A 17,225-nucleotide genomic window follows, 5' to 3' on the forward strand; every position below is an offset into this window, starting at 1 on the left:
TGTTCCATAGTTGATCTTGGAGTTGTGGCGGTGAGAAGTCAAATCTGTTGTTGATCTTGGAATCTGAATAGAAATGGTCCCATAAGTCTTTGAAAGAACCATGAAATGCATGATAGTATGAATGCATGTTTCATTTATGAGAGATCCTAAAGTCTTTTCACACACTATCATTTTTTTTTTTTTTTTTTTTTTTTTTTTTTTTGGAATTAAAGCTTCCTTTTTTTGTATAGAATATCTTTTCTTTCCTTTTTTGCTTTTCTATTTCCTTTTCTTTTACATATCTTTTCTTTTCTTTTCTCTTTTTTTTTGGAAATAGACTTTAGGATCTTTCATAAATGGAGTGGATAAAGCAATGATGTTATGTAATGCAAAATCATGGGATCCACGGTCCATATAATCTTGGTAACCACTGTACAATCCTCTGAATAACTGATACAGGTCAAATGTCACAGGATCAAAGGTCCGACACCTTTCTGAATACCAGGAAAACCAATAGTCACCAACAGAACAGAATAGTCACCAACGGTACCTGTCATGTATATCCCACCCACTCACAGGTGAATCTAGGTCAAGGTAGGTCAATGGCTTCCAGCGTTATCAGTTCTCCTGAAACACCATCATTGTCGCAAATACATGCCAACAACGGTATCTCATTTGAACCTCGACTGGTCGTGGGTCTCATGATCGCAATCAACAGAACCTGACATTCTGTTGGCGTCATGACTATCCACTCTATCCTAGATATCCTATGTGTCACTCTGGCCTGGGTAATGGGCCTTTTACCTCATAAAACATCCCACCCAACCTGCAAAACAGAACAGAAGACCCCAAGGAACACAGACTATAATCCATATGCATGATGTGCAAACAGAAATAAACATGATATGCAAGCAGAAAAGTAAACATGCAAACATATATACAAGGTATAGACATAAAAACAAATAAACACCCAGTAAATAAACAAACAAACGCAGGCTAGGATCGACTCACTAAGGATGGACCAGCAACAGGTCTAGCAACATCCCCAGCAGAGTCGCCAGCTGTCGCACGCTCGCGAAAAATGAACAGAGTCGCCACCAATATATCTATCCCATAAGGGAAAGGAATATCAGAAAACCTAACAAAGGAAGGAACAGGGTCTTGCGACCAGAGAATCAAGGTACGGGAGTCGGTTACGCAAGGGGAAGGTGTTAGCACCCCTCACGCCCATCGTACTCGATGGTATCCACCTATGTTTGTTTCTATCTAAAGGGTGTCTAACTATGTCTATGTCTATATGCGAAATGAATGCAGAATGTAGGGAAAATAAAGAATTGTACTCGCACGGGCCCTACCCCGCTGCCTACGTATCCTTTTCAGGAATCAGAGTTACCGTAGCTCGGCTAAAGATTTTCTGTTTGTTTTTGTGTTTTTTAGTTGGGCGGAGTTAACGCTCGCGTTCTTGCACAAGGGGACAACCTAGGATGCAATGGAACGGAGATAACGGTGCCCTTTAAGAAGAAGAAAGAGATTGGTTTGTGTCTTTTAGGGTAGATGAGTGATGAACAGTTCCCAATACCGGGCCACTCACCACTTTCTCTACTTTGCTTTAGTCTGAACCATTGTTAGATGTTTTAAAGTGTTTTTTGTTGTGTATTTTTTTAAGGGAATTTACTTCACGATTCGAATCATATAAAATGTATAATGATCGAGGAGCAGATTAGGGAATGAATCCCACTCACTTCCATCCCATTATGTAATGTTTGAGAAACAGATTAGAGAATGAATCTTACTCATTTCTCTCCCATTAATTAATGTTTGAGAAACAAATTAGGGAATGAATCCCACTCGTTTCTCTCCCATTAAGTAGTGATCGAGAAACAGATTAGGGAATGAATCCCACTCGTTTCTATGCCACTAAGTGATTGAGAAATAGATTAGGGAATGAATCCCACTCATTTCTCTATCACTTTCTTAATGTGATTCGCATCTTCCTTTTATTAAGCATTTTAAAAGTTGAAAAAGAAAAAAGAATGCAAGAGGGAACTAACCTATTCTCTAATTTATGTTATTCTAATCTACAAGTGGCCCTAAGGTCAAGGATAACTATCCTATCTCAATTCCTCTTAACAAAGAAGGAAGAGTCTAAGGGAGCAAGGCAAGTAATAGCAAGATGTAATCAAAATCAAAGTAAGAAACGAGAGGCTAAGCATGGAAACAAGAGAAGGAAGCTCCAAGTCAGTAGCAAAGCATGGGATTGAATGTCCCAAATCAAATACAAAAGTATCACGGTACCCTACAAAAACATCCACAAGAAGTCGTCAAAGCATCACATGCATTGTTACTTACCAATTAGCGGACAAACCTCAATTAATCAAAACAAAAACAAGTGAACACATGGTCTAAGCTTGAAGTCAGTAGCAAACTCATTCATTTAGTTCCAATATCCTATGTTAATCTATATTAGTCGATTAGCATGAAACAATACAAAACTCTAACCGAAACTAGACAACACTAGGTTAATACTAGCTAAACGGTTTCAAATTGCGAATGAAGTTAGAAACATGCAATCAAATGGTACAAGTCAGTAGCAAATAGCCTTTACTAGATGCCTAAACAACCACAAAATCATGCCAAGAAGTTTCACACAAAATTACGGGTCATTTGTACGAGTTACGGTGCAATCGTCAACAAAAAACAAGTTATTTACATGTGATAAAGAAAAATCGGGTAAAATAGGAAAACATGATTTAAAATTTTCAATTCCAGGTTTTAGGACCTCTAGACATCCCTAATTATATGTACAAAAGGAACCAACATTATTTCATGAATGTATTTTAATTTGAAAGCACAAACGTCACAAACATCTATTAAAAACGCATGTTAATCGAGTCAAACAACCCTAACCAAATACCAATCAAAACAAAGAATTAGGAATTCATTTTTTATACACATTATCATGGATTAGTCTATAGTAACCCTACAAAAAATGGTGATTAAATTCTGATCCTAAGGTGTTAAACGAAATTACTTTGCGGAATCTATCAAAACCGAAAGGAACATGAACATACCAAAGTAAATGATTTATTTAAAATAGCAAACTAGTTTCTAAAAATCTACAAAAAATATCACAATTATGTACATACATAAAACTATCTAAAAAAATATTTTTATTGGTTTTTTATTTCAATTAAAACTAGTTTATGAATTAAAAGTTAGTAGTGAAACAAAATTGAAATAAAAGAAAATTAGAGCAAGCAGGGGTGTATTAGTAAAAGCTTTGAACTGAGTTTTGTACTAATGGTTGCTTGGGCCCAGAATAGGGGTGTGGCTAGCAAGAACAGCGCTAGGCCCAAGACTAGTTTTTGTTCAGATTTCTTTGTTTCAAAAATGGTGGTGCTGGGCTCGTAGGAGGTGTATGTTGCGAATCCATGTATAGCAAGCCCAAGCAAACTAATCCAATTATCCACATTTTAAATCTCAATTAATCGACACTCAGATTTTTTGTATGGTTGCAATTAATCCAAATTAACCACCATTAATAAACAGATTAGACGCTAATTACCCTAAATCAAACTCAACGTTAATGCATATTATTGGAATAAAAGGAATTAGGTCAAGAAATTGTGACCTTTGGCATTCACGTTCTTTTCCCTCTTCTCTCAAACAAGCTCTCGGCGGCGCAACCTCCTTCCCTCCGATTGTATTACGATGGTGGCGCGGCGGAGCTCCTTCTCCGTTCTGTTCCGATCTCAGTTCTCTCCCTCGATTCGAAGTCCCACCTCTCTTGATAACTTCTCCGGATCCATTTCTCTTCACATCGATCTCACTCAGCTCGTCTCCGATTCACACCTCTCGTTGATACGCAAATCGTCGAAGTTGTTACACGCGGAGCGATGACGATGAATGCAGAGGCGACTCAGATGATGGATTGGAGATGATGATGTTGTTGAAGTTGGAAGATGATGATGAACGTGATTGTTGCTGTAGAGAAGAGCTGAAGATGATTGAAGTTTGAATTATTGTAATGGTGATTCTTGATGGAGAATTCGATTCAAGAAGAGTATGGCGTGAAGCACTGATGGAGACGAAGGTTGCTATGAGTATGAAGAGCAAGGTTCTCTGTTCAGAGTGAGGGTTGAAGGCGGTTAGAGGTGAGTTCAGTGTTACGATTTTCTTCTGATTTCTGTTAGTTTTCTAATTCTTTTCTTCTGAATTTTTCTTTGGTGATTGAATCAGCGAGCCGAGTGGTGAGGATTTTCTGTTGGTGAGTGCAGATGAGAATTGAAGAATGTGGTGATTATGGAGTGAGTGTGTTGATGGTGAAGAAGGTGATTCGGAAGGTGATGAAGAAGGTGATGTTGTGGTGAGTTTCGCGAGATGATTTTGTTCTGAGATTTGGAGATGGTGAAGATGAAGAGAGTGAGGAATGGTTCCCCTTTTGTAACTGTTTTTGAAGGTTAGTTATAGGTTGGTTGGGTTAGGCATTAACTGAATCGGTTAGGGAGTTATGAGTCAGTTATGTTAGTTGCAAAATTAGTTAGAAGGTTAAGAGATGTTTGGATATTCTGTTATGGTGAGTGTTGAGCCCTTGAAGATGAGTTTGTTACGATTCAGTTACAGGTTAGTTTTCTGTTACTTCTCTTATGAAACTTTTCTATTCGCTCTGTTATAAATCCCCTCCTCCTTTTCTTCTGATTTCTCAGTTCTGTTATATCTTTTTTTGGACATGTTGTTATGCTTGAAATTCTGGTTTGTGTTGGTGGCAGGTTGTAAGTTGAGTCGCTGAACTTACTTTTGTGGTTGTGCTTCTGTGTTGTAAGCTGATATTGGTCCTCTTGGTACAGGGCGGGTTGAATTGGCACAAATCTCAATTGTATGGTGTTTGCATTTGCACATGAAACTTATAGATTTGAAACTGCCTTGGAACTAATATGTGGTATTCGTTTTGATGCAGGTTAGATGTGGAAAGGTTTGGCTTGACAGTAGCATGTGATGTAAATGGAATCTATGGCTTGGTAAATTTGACTGATCAATGGACTTGATTTTGAAGGTTTGGGATGAGACTGAGACACGGCTTGGCAACATGGCAGTCACGGAGGCACGGCGATCATGGCGGCAGGATGATTTGTATAACTTTCTATCTGGTTTTCCTCACATGTCTAATGATAATTTAAGGTTGGGTTTTAAAGTGGGTTGTCTTGAAACCTGCACTGAAATATTCTCTTTTGGATTCTGTAACTTGTAACATGAGATCTCCTTGTAAATAGCCTCTTGTATGCATAATAAAATTATTCTTGAATGGAACTAGATTTTTCCATGGGCAATTGTGAATGTATAACCTCTTTATGGCTTGGAATTGTAATGAAGGGCTTCTTGAATATGAATTGAATGTGGACCCTTTTTTTTGTGTGAATATTATGTAGCATGAATTGGAGTTGTGTAATGAAATTTACCATGGTTACTATGAATCGGAATTTGATAGTATAATTCGGACCCTTGAATGGTGGTTGGTGTCCACATGACTTAGGCTTGAAATCTTTTCGGTGAATAATCATGCACACCTTAGTCTTGTAACGAGTATACCGAGCACTTCCGATTACTCTCTTTTTTTATTTATTTACGCAAATCCACTTCAATTTTTAATGAATAAACTCAAGTCCACTTAATAAACCTTCACTTTCAAATTTCGACGGCAAGTCTTGAATCATTAATTCTCGAGATCTCAATTAATCCGCAATTGAAGTACTAAGTACATGATGCGAGCCCAAAAGTTGTGTTGATCAAGATAAATGAACAAGTCAACCTCTCCTGCCGTTGTCCTTGCATTTTAACCCACCATATCAGTAATTCCTTGAAGAATTCTTGAAGAAGATAAGAATTGAGGCGTATAAGAACATATCTACATGAAATCCGATGAATCTCAGTCGAATTAACGATTGCAGACACCACATATAAGACCCATATTCTTCTTTGTCCTTGGCGAATCTTCATAGAGGAACACCTTGTAACTTTAGGAGAAAAAGCACACCATGATGGACCATATAAAACCCTAGCTTCCAAGATCCTTGATCCAATGCAAAGTTATTTGATTAATGAATGTATGAATGTTAGATGGCCTAAATGAAGGGATATGTACATGAAATGCAAAGCCTAAGCCAGTTAGAGATTAGGGGTAGGACAAATTTGGGGTATGACAATCATTTGCCATCTCGCTATTCTTCCAGAGAGAGTAGGTTTTTCGAACACGTATTTGATGGGATCCATCTTGGATATTAGGAAAGTGGTGTGATTTAGCATGTACTGTCTTAGTCGGCGAGCCGCCCAACTAAGGCACAACAAGTTTTTTCGAGTAGTGAGTATCTTGTTTCACAATCGGTAAACTTTTTGCTAAGATAGTAGATTGCGTGCTCCTTTCGGCCGGATTCGTCATATTGTCCTAGTACACACCCCATTGAGTCTTCTAACACAGTTAGGTACATTATCAGAGGTCTGCCTTCCACAGGTGGCAACAAGATTGGAGATTTTTGGAGATATTCTTTGATTTTGTCAAAGGCTAACTGCCATTTGTCATTCCACCTTTCCACTTGATCTTTCTTCAACAGTTTGAAGATCGGCACACAAGTAGTAGTCATGTGGGCAATAAATCGGGCGATGTAATTTAGACGTCCCAAGAATCCTCTGACTTGTTTCTCGGTACGAGGTATAGGCATTTCTTGAATGGCTTTAACCTTGGCGGGATCAACCTCAATACCTTTGCTGCTGACGATGAAACCTAAGAGTTTGCCGGATCTTACTCCAAAGGTACAATTATTTGGGTTCAGTCGCAACTTGTATTTCTTGAGTCTGTCAAACAACTTGTGTAAATGACCCAGATGTTCTTCCTCGGTGTTGGATTTTGCAATCATGTCATCGACATACACCTCTATTTCTTGATGAATCATATCATGAAATAGCGCTACCATTGCACGTTGATAGGTTGCTCCTGCGTTTTTCAGACCAAAGGGCATTACTTTGTAACAAAAGGTTCCCCAGGGTGTTGTGAAGGTTGTTTTTTCCATGTCTTCGGGTGCCATCTTGATTTGACTGTACCCTGAGAATCCGTCCATAAAGGAGAATACCTTGCATTGTGCGGTATTGTCAACCAGTACATCGATGTGTGGTAAAGGGAAATCATCTTTGGGGCTTGCCCGGTTCAGATCTATGTAGTCCACGCACATTCTGACTTTCCCGTCTTTTTTAGGTACAGGCACGATGTTAGCTATCCAAGGAGGATAACTTACAACTTTTAGGAATCCGGCATTGAACTGTTTTTCAACCTCGTCTTTGATCTTTTTTGACATATCAGGCCTACTCCTTCGTAGTTTCTGTTTGACTGGAGTGCTACCTTCTTTGATTGGCAGGCGATGAACTACAATGTCCGTGTCAAGGCCTGGCATATCTTCATAGGACCAGGCGAATATCTCGACGTAGTCTCGCAGCATTTGAATCAGTCTTTGCTTGATGCTGTGTTCTAAATCAACCCCTATTTTGACTTCTTTCTTTTCTTCGTTGCTGCCCAAGTTGATGACCTCAATTGGCTCCTCGTGAGGCTGTATGGCCTTGTCTTCTTGTTCTAGCAGCCTTGCAATTTCTCTTGGCACTTCACAATCTTCCTCACTTTCGTCCTCAGTTTGGTAGATCGGACTTTCAAAGTCATGACGGGCAATAGCAGAATCGTTGTTGACTGGATCCAGAGTGTATGTGAATCTGCATGTTAGTTATGTGAGTGTGTGTGAAGAAAAAACATAGCTATTTGAAAGCGAAGAAAGAAAGAAAAAGGATCACAAAATTTTAAATATGCAAGCGTCCCATGATTTTATTGAATGCACATGATCATGATATGATAAGCCCTTATAGAAGGGCCAGTGTGCTTTGGGCAAGGCACACGGCTTTCAGGCTCATGGTTCGATTGTTCAGGAACCATTTTTATCTTTGCACAATATACACAAAGAAAACAGGAAATGGCATTTACTCCTGGTCAAAGGAGATCACATCCTCAGCTTTCCAGTTGTTCAATCCACTGTTGTGAGCAGGGAGTATCCAGCTGTTCCAGTTGCAGTTGTCTTCTTCATCTTCCACAGCATTGATTTCATTAGTGGGAAAATGAGCCGGTGATCCTTCGGGATAAGTGATATACTCTGCTGGATACGAGAGCCCAGGCTGAGATATCTCTGCTGGCTGAGCAAGATGCTCAATAAGGCCGTCCCATGCAGTCGGGATGATGTTTTGAATAGAGAATTGTGCATCCTGATGAGGAGTGTATGCTGACAGAAAGCAACCCTCGTTATTTGGTATTTCCCTGGCTTCTTCAAAAGTGAAATTGTCATCGTAATGTTCATCCCGTCCAGTTGGGACAATGTCCTTCATAGCAATTTGTGAGCTCGGAGGAGCGGAATATTTCACCATATAGTCATATTTGCCGCTGGGTTCTCCTAGCGTGTCCCATACTTCTTTGGGTGGATTTTGATATTGCTCAGTGACGGGACTTGTGAAACTTTCGTCATTTTCAATTTGATCACCCCATCCAGTCGGGGTAATGTCTTCCATAGCAACATAAGAATTCTGAGGCGCGGTATACTGATAATTATACCCGTCACTTGGTTCTCCCACAGCATCCCACATTCCCATGGAAATAGGTGGAATCTCATCTGGATATGGCTGAATGATATGGTTCAAGAACACTCCTTCATCTTCAATAGCGTTTACTTCTTGGCTGACGAAGTGTGACATTAATCCTCCAGAACGAGGACCTTGATCATTCTTTTGATCTTCACTATCATAGCCCAGGCCTAGCTTGTCAGACTTGTAGGGTATATCGGGAAGCTGTCCCCATACTGTGCAATCACCCTGTTCAATCATGGCTTTGGCATCTTTGAGAGAAGCCATAGTTGTAGTTGGAGTAGCAAGAATATGCTTGGTGGTAGAGACATCTGGGGAGACCACCTCAAATGATTGGCATGGAGTTTCGATGAATTCGTCCTCCAACTCAACATATTTGGAATTGCTTAGGTGACTAACCACATATTCCTCTTCGCCATAAACTGTGACAATCTTTCCTTTTACTGGATATTTTAACTTCTGATGCAGGGTAGAAGTTACAGCGTTTGCCCCATGTATCCAAGGGCGTCCAAGTAAACAGGAGTAGGCTGGGTGAATTTCCATTACGTAAAAGATAGAATCGAAGATTTGAGAACCCACCCTGATTGGGAGATTCACTTTTCCGTATACCGTTCTTGTTGACCCGTCAAAGGCTCTTACCACAACATCACTTGGTTGTAACACAATTCCTTCGAAGTCAAGCTTTTCTAGTACTGTTTTCGGTAACACGTTCAAAGAAGAACCGTTATCTACTAGCACATGAGATAGAGTGGTGCCATTACATTCAATGGAGATATGTAGGGCTTTGTTGTGATTTTTTCCAGCAGGGGTTAGATCCACATCAGAGAAACCGAGACCATTGTTCACGGTTAGATTGGCAACACAATTCTCAAATTGGTCGACTGAGATCTCTTGAGGCACATGCGCAGCTTTAAGGAACTTCATCAGAGCTTTGGCATGAGCTTCTGAATATTTTAGCAGAGATAGCATTGAGATTTTTGAAGCGGTGTGCCCTAGTTGCTCAACAATATTGTAATCACTCTTGCAGATGATTTTCAATATTTCCTCCATTTCTTGCTTTGATGGATCCTCAGCAGTGATCTCCACCGGGGTTTGAACTTGTTCAACTTGTGGCTCTTTGCCTCGAGCGCTGTTATCTTGATTAGGAACTGGGACTCGGACTGGACCAGCAGCAACATTTGGAGAAATTTCTGGTGAAAAGATTCTTCCACTTCTCGTGATCTTGCTGGTACCCACAATATTACCCACAGTTGGAGTAGTTAACTTTGCGGCCTCTTCAGTCGAGGTACCCTGCTTAACTCTATGAACATAAACATTAGTGTCGTATCCCCATGGGACAGCTTTGTCTGAGGAGTATGGAAATGGAGTTGGACTAGCAATGACTACTGATGCCACTTTGAGTGTAGCAGAAATTTTGAATGGAGCCTTGGCAGAGATTTTGAATGGTAAGCTGGATATCACTGAGGCATCCTCTATTCTCATCCCGTTTGCAAAGACTTCGCACAGCACGTCCATAGAAGGGAGCCTCTCAAACATAATGATACGGCGATCCATCCACTTTTGAATTCCCATTCTTAGATTTTCACAACCATTGGGCAGGTATGAGCAATAAAAGCAGTCAGGGTCACACCCTGGAAAGTAACCGGCTTGGATTAGCTTTCCTTTGACTTCGCAGAGTGGAGTTGATAATTCGTTCACATCATAGATGTAAACAGTGTCCAGGATAGCGTTAACAGTTTTGTCATGCTTTGGCATAGGTGCAGTGATGACATTTGGAGTTTCTGGAGGATCGAACTCAATTTCCCCAGCATCTATCATATCTTGTATTTTATTTTTCAAGGCCCAGCAGTGATCTGCGTCATGTCCTGGACAGTTTGAGTGATAGGCACATGTCGCATCAGGGCGATAATTCGGAGAGGAAGTGTTGACATTCTTTGGAGGACCTTTTAATGTGATCAGATCTGCTTTTAGCAAGTGCTGCAATGCCTGAGAGATTGGCATGTTGATTCTGGTGAAATTTCTTCTTGGTGCATCTGGTCGATGCGTATATTTTGGCTGCTGATCTTTTTGAGGTGCAGATGCGGAGATCAGAACTGCCCCTACAGATTGATGCTGCTCACTTTTGCGACTTTTCTGAATTTGTGTTGCATTGACCTCATTTCTCCCGCTGATGGGCCTTTTTGTAGTACCAGAGGAGGAACCTATTTGAATTTTTCCATTTTGAATGCCACTTTCGACACGTTCTCCGGTCAGTATCAGGTCAGTGAAACCCGATGATGAGCTTCCCAGCAAATGGCTATAGAAAGGGTCAGTTAAAGTGCCCATGAACATGTCGACTAGTTCGCGATCAGATAAGGGTGGTTGAACCCTTCCAGCCATATCTCTCCACTTTTGTGCATATCCTTTGAAACTTTCTTTTGGTCCCATAGACATGCCCCTTAGTTGAGTACGGGTTGGCGCAAGATCAACATTGTATTGGTGCTGTTTGTAAAAAGCAGCAGCTAATTCTTCCCAAGTATGAACCTTGGTATTTTCCAGCTGGTAGTACCACTCGAGTTGTGTACCCGACAGACTTTCTTGGAAGAAGTGAATCCACAATTTGTTATCTGTTGTATGAGGTTGTATCTTCCTCACATAGGATCTCAGATGTAGTTTTGGGCAAGAAACTCCATCGTATTTTGCAAAGACAGGAACTTTGAATTTTGGAGGGATAACAACATCCGAGATGAGTCCCAGATCATTGAAATCTAAGCCAGGTATTTTTTGTATCTCCATAGCTTTCATACGTTCTTCCAGCTGTTGGTACTTGTCATCATCCGGTTCGTCCCCAGAATGATCATCTTCTTCATTGGAAGAGAGAGAGGGTTTAGCAGAACCCTGGTTGCTGTGATTGTCTCCTTGTTCATCATCACCGACTGTTTCAGGGATCGGTGGCTTTTTGAACTTTTTGACTGGGATTTTGATCTTCCTTTTCAGGTGACTCAAGCCTACAGATCCTTTGGGCTTCCTTTTCTTCTTGATTATCAGGGCTTTCAATTCTTGTTGCCCCTTTGCCAGTTCCAGAATTGCCACTTGAACTTGGGCATTCCGTGCTTCGAGGTTCTTGATGCTTGTCTCAGATTCCATCTCTTCTGACTGAAATAAACAGCGAGGAGATGAGAAATCCGTCATGTGAACCTGTTATGCAATGTGTATGAATGGATGCAATGTATATGAATGCGATGTGTGTGCAATGTATATGAATGAAATGTGTGTGCAATGTTTTCAAGGATCTTAGAGTTTAGATTTGTTAAAACAAAGAAGAAACAAACATTACTTAATCAATTTATTCTCTTTTTTTCTTTGCCTCATTTGGGCTTACAAGACAGAAATAAAATAAATGATCCTTCAGGTCTCCCATGGACGCTTTCTCTTTGCCCCCAGGAATGTGTTGATCTGCTGTTCTTCTTGAAGCTGTCCGGTGAGCTCCAATATCCTTCTCTCATAGTCCTGACAGTGTGCTTTGAAGGTGTCTCTTTCCTCTTTTAGTTGAACCCAAGATTTTTGCAACTCTTCTAGGTCAGTTGGTATATCCGGGTGTAGAATAACGCGGGGTTCGTCTCCTTCGACCTCTGGCTCAATAGTCACAGGTAGAATGGCGGGATATGGCATAATGAGTTTCTGAGCATGAGTGCGGACCCATCTGAGGTAAGGTTCCATAGGGATAGAGTTCCATTGCCCCAAAGTTTTGCTTTCTATTCTATAGACACTGTCCCATGCATGTATGAACCTTCGTCGGTGTCTATGAGAATCATTCTCGTAATCAAACACAATACCACGGATAATCATGTCATGAGGACCGTTGCTCCTTGCATATCCGAATTGGCGTATAGCTAAAGAGGGATTGTAAGTGATGCCTCCTTTGATGCCAAAGAGTGGCACATTAGGGTACTCTCCACAATGATCAATGATAGTAATGTCTCTTTGAAAGAAGTTGTTCCACCGGATATCTGAATGAGACAAAGACATAATCCTGCGAGACCATTGCATTCTTTGTTCATTTCTCAACACCGATCGGGGAAGATGAAATGTAAACCACCTAGCCAGTAGTGGTATACAGCACATGAGAGTTCCTCGTTTCTTCATGGTACGAGTGTGTAGAGAATGTAGAATGTCTCCCAGCAATGTTGGTACCGGGTTACGGATTAGGAAAAGGTTGATGATGTGTACACTTATGAACTGGTCGGGATTTGGGAATAAAACCAACCCATAGATCAAAAGGGCCATAACCTCCTCAAAAGCTGGATAACTTTTGTTTTCTAGCAGTAGTCGAGCCTTTTCCATTAAGAACTTAGCAAGCAAAACCTTAACTCCACTCTTTGTTTCCCAATTGGACTCGATTTCTGATTTTCGCAGATGTAAAGCAGCAGCAATGACTTCAGGTTTTGGAATCCTTTCTAAACCAGTGAAAGGTAATTGATTTCGAACAGGTAATCCGATTAGTTCAGAGAATTCTTCCAAAGTGGGTACCAACTGGTAATCAGGAAAGGTAAGGCAATGATGTTCAGGGTCAAAGAACTGGAACAGGACCCATATCATGTCTTCTTCAAATTTTGAGGTAACCAAATGGAGTAGGTGACCATGCCTTTCGGTGAATTGAGATTTCCTGGGGAATTCTGACACTATGTCTTTTAGTTCAGATGGTACCGTTGAGATGTTGATTCGGATGTAATCTCGAGTGGCGGAATCCATTACCTGCAAAAACAAAGGTAAACTCTTTGATCCTTGAAGTGTTTTGTGAGAAAATGATATGCTTATGATGCAAACATGTGGCACACAAAAACAAATCAAACAATAGCCTTAGGTTTAAAGGCTTGCATGGAGCTGATAGGTGATACCCTCCCCACTGAAGTTGAGTTGGTTAAAACCTGTCCTAGAATAGTATTCGGGTTCTATGATCCTTGGAAGTAACATCTCAACACGGCGCTCGAGCGGCCGATCAAAATATTCCTCGAGGATAACTAACTTCGATCAATTTCAAAGCTAGCCACTTAATAGGCCATAAGTCAAGTTCAACTAAAAAGGTTCTAAGACAAATTAGTGTTTAATGACATTTCGGAAGCCTAATATACTCCTTGATCGTTTTCAAGGGACATCAGTATAAACCAAAGTATCGCACTAACGATGACTACCAGATCAACCGTGTCGGTACATGACGTACAGTTTCCTTGGTATATTGTCATATACTTAAGGTATCTCGAGATTCGGGTTAGAATCTTTCACACAAGCAAAATACCCAAACAAACCTTTGAAAAATAGAGCAATCAAGTCAAACAATTGAAAACATCGCAGTGACCTATTCTCTTAAGGTAACCCCTTTAGAAAACATTTTGTTTTTTGAAAGTGACTCCCCAGCAGAGTCGCCAGTTCTGTGGACCTCCGTTTTTCGGGCCATACCTCCGAGCGGGAGAGATACATGAACTGACTCTTTTTTATCGCTTATGCTTTCGCATTTTTGAAAATTCACAGAGTCGCCACCGACCTTTTATTTTATCCAATTAAGGAAAGGTTTATAAAAGAAACAGAAAAAAGACCTTTAAAAAATTCTGGGTAAGGGGGTAGGTTATACAAAGGGAAGGTGTTAGCACCCTTTGTATCCATGGTTATCCATGGGCTCTTAAGTTTACTTAGCTCACTTGTTTTTCGATCACTTTTCAATTGCTTTAGAATGCTCATATGTGGTTTCAAATACCTTTGTAAATTGAATTTGTAATGATCCTTGTGCAGATGTATACAAAATGTTTGTTTATCTTTCGAAAGATGTTTTGAAAAGAACGTTAACTTTGTAATGATCCGTGTTTGGATGTATACAAAATATTGTCTTTTTGGAAAGTTTTGTTTTGAAAAACAACAGTGTATGAGAATTTTGTTTGTTTTGATTTGAGCAAGCAAACTAGGAGGTCTACCCCGAGTTGTAAGGTCTTTATCCTATTTCCTTTAAAAATCTATCCTTTCACCGGATACAAACAAAAGGTTCGATTTTGTACTCGAAACAGTAGAATTTTGACTTTGATTTTGAAAAGAATGAGAAGGGATTACCTTAAAAGGTGCAAGTGTGATTGTGATTGGATTCAGATATTTTATCTTTGAAGTTAGTGATCTAACGGTTCAATTTTATCTTTGACATGCACGCAGTTTATATTTGCTGGAAATTAAAATGCGGAAATGTAAAGTGCGAAAAGTAAATCTACGCTATTACATCGATTGTGCAGGAAATGTAAACTAAGCCTATTTACATGATTTGGACAACCTATACATTTATCTAGGAATTTAAATTGCAATAAGATAAATAGAGAAATGCATGTTTTTGGTTTTTTTTGATGATTGATTTTAATTTAAAATTAATCCATAATTAATTAAATTAAAATGAGAAAAAGAAAATAAATTTAAACCTAGAAATTAAGCTTAAAAATATGTTCAAATGTGCTTGTTAATTAATTTTAAAACAAAACTAATTTTTTTTGGAATTTTTGAAATTGATTTGAAGTTTATTAAGTTATTTAAGACATAATTATGCAAATAATTATACAAATAATTAAAACTTAAAGAGAAAATTATCCTAAATATGTACAAAATTAGTTTATAATATATAAACAATATTTCATATAAAGAACAATTTTTTTTATGATTTTTTTTGATTGGTTGAAAATAATTAAAAAGCAAATATATAAATATATACTAATTAATTATGCAAAATATTGGAATTATGAAGAAAAATAAAATATTTTTATTTCAGAAAATAATATATTATTTTAGAAGCTTAAAAATATTTTTTGTGTATTTTTTGGATTTTTTTAAACTATTTTTAATTAATTTTGCAAAGAAATTAAAATAGAAATAAAAAATAAAAGGATACTAATCAGATGTGGTTGATTATGAGGGAGTATGATGTTCATGCATGATCTGGCGCGTTGGATTGGATGGAAAGTGGATTAGAAGGCTCAGATTTTGAGGCGCATGGCAATCAGTATACCTGCAAAACACTTGATTAGAGGAAAATTTAAAAGAACGCGCGCGCTGGCTGGCCAATGGGGTGAGGACACGCATCATCTTCAACCTCCAGACACCACTTTTAACAGCGCTTTCTGGCTAGAAGCGCTGTAATAGATTAAACTCATCCCTGCAAAATAGCGAATAGGTGTAAACAAGCATAGAAATCAGGCGTGATAGGACCATTAAATTCGTCTTGTTCCACTGAATGTAACCATGCCCTTAATTTGGTTTAATTTTGGCTCTAATGAAGAACCCTAAATTTGAGCTTAGAAACCCTAAAATGGTGGTTTTGTGCAAACGGTCATTAAAACTTAATTAAAGCTCCAGAAACGACCAGAGCACCAATCTAAACACAAATATATGTCTACATCTTGTTAAATGTGCGTGTATGATCAGATATGAGTTGGTTTTTGTTTGAGCAAATCGTGACCTGTGTAGCTCGATTCAATGAGGTTTAAGACTTGCAATTGATTGGAATAGTTTCAGTGAAGCTCAGAGATGATGTTTGAATGTTTAGTTTGTATTGAAATTGACTGAAACTTAAAATTCGAATTTCAAGTTTCTTTGAATATTGTTATACCCCAAAATTTGCCCATACTATTTCTCCTATTCATAAGTCAAATCAAGGTACAATGTTCAAAGACACCCTCTCCTAATCAACTATCCTCCAACTAGGGTTTGATTCTTTCTCAGAGATAATCAAAGGCTGAGACCCCAAATGGGCACCATGGCCTCTCATGTACCTCAAAGGACCCTCATGACAAATTTCAAGCCTTGATCCACAGGATTGTTCATCTAAACGCTCAAACGATCAACAGTCGACTATCTTTGAACTAGAAGTCAATTATGGTCAAAATACAGTCAAAACTCCCGATTTTTGGGCAACATCAACATTTCTATGTTATATTCATCATTTGATCAAAATTTGATCATGATTCATCAAGAAAAAGGTCCAAAACCATCAAAGGAAGAAGTTACTAAATTAGGGTTTTAAAGGGAAAGTCAACCGAACTTTGACCGATCATAACTCTCGCATAGTTCATCAAAAATTGCCCAACCAAAGCCTATTCTCAAGGAAATTCAATTCTCTACAACTTTTATGTTAGGCCCAAGGTTAAGAAATGCACCAGTTGAAAGATACAGGCTAATACATTATAGGTCCCTTTGAAAGTCAACAAAAAGACGTTTTTTCTCAAAGGATGGTAAATGAGCATGGTAAGTTCAATAAAGGTGAAACCAAAAGCATCTTTTAGAAGACTCTTTGAGCTTTCCAAAATGTACAAAAACACCTTCATGTGATAAAAAAATGAGGGAGATATGATTGGTACAAGGTGGGCGATTTTCAAGAAAGGCGCAAAAACCTAAGTGATGAAATTTATATTTTTGGGTAATGGGCCATAATTCTTGAATCATCCACGAAATTTTAAACTCATAAAGGGCCCAAGATCTAAGTTTTATTTATTTTATGATATTATTTCATTTATTTTTGGTTTTATTCACATTAAATCAAAATAAATCAAATAAAATCAAAATAAAATAAAATAAAATCATAC

Source organism: Vicia villosa, linkage group LG3 (genome assembly GCF_029867415.1).
Source record: "Vicia villosa cultivar HV-30 ecotype Madison, WI linkage group LG3, Vvil1.0, whole genome shotgun sequence".
NCBI classification, from domain to species: Eukaryota; Viridiplantae; Streptophyta; class Magnoliopsida; order Fabales; family Fabaceae; genus Vicia; species Vicia villosa.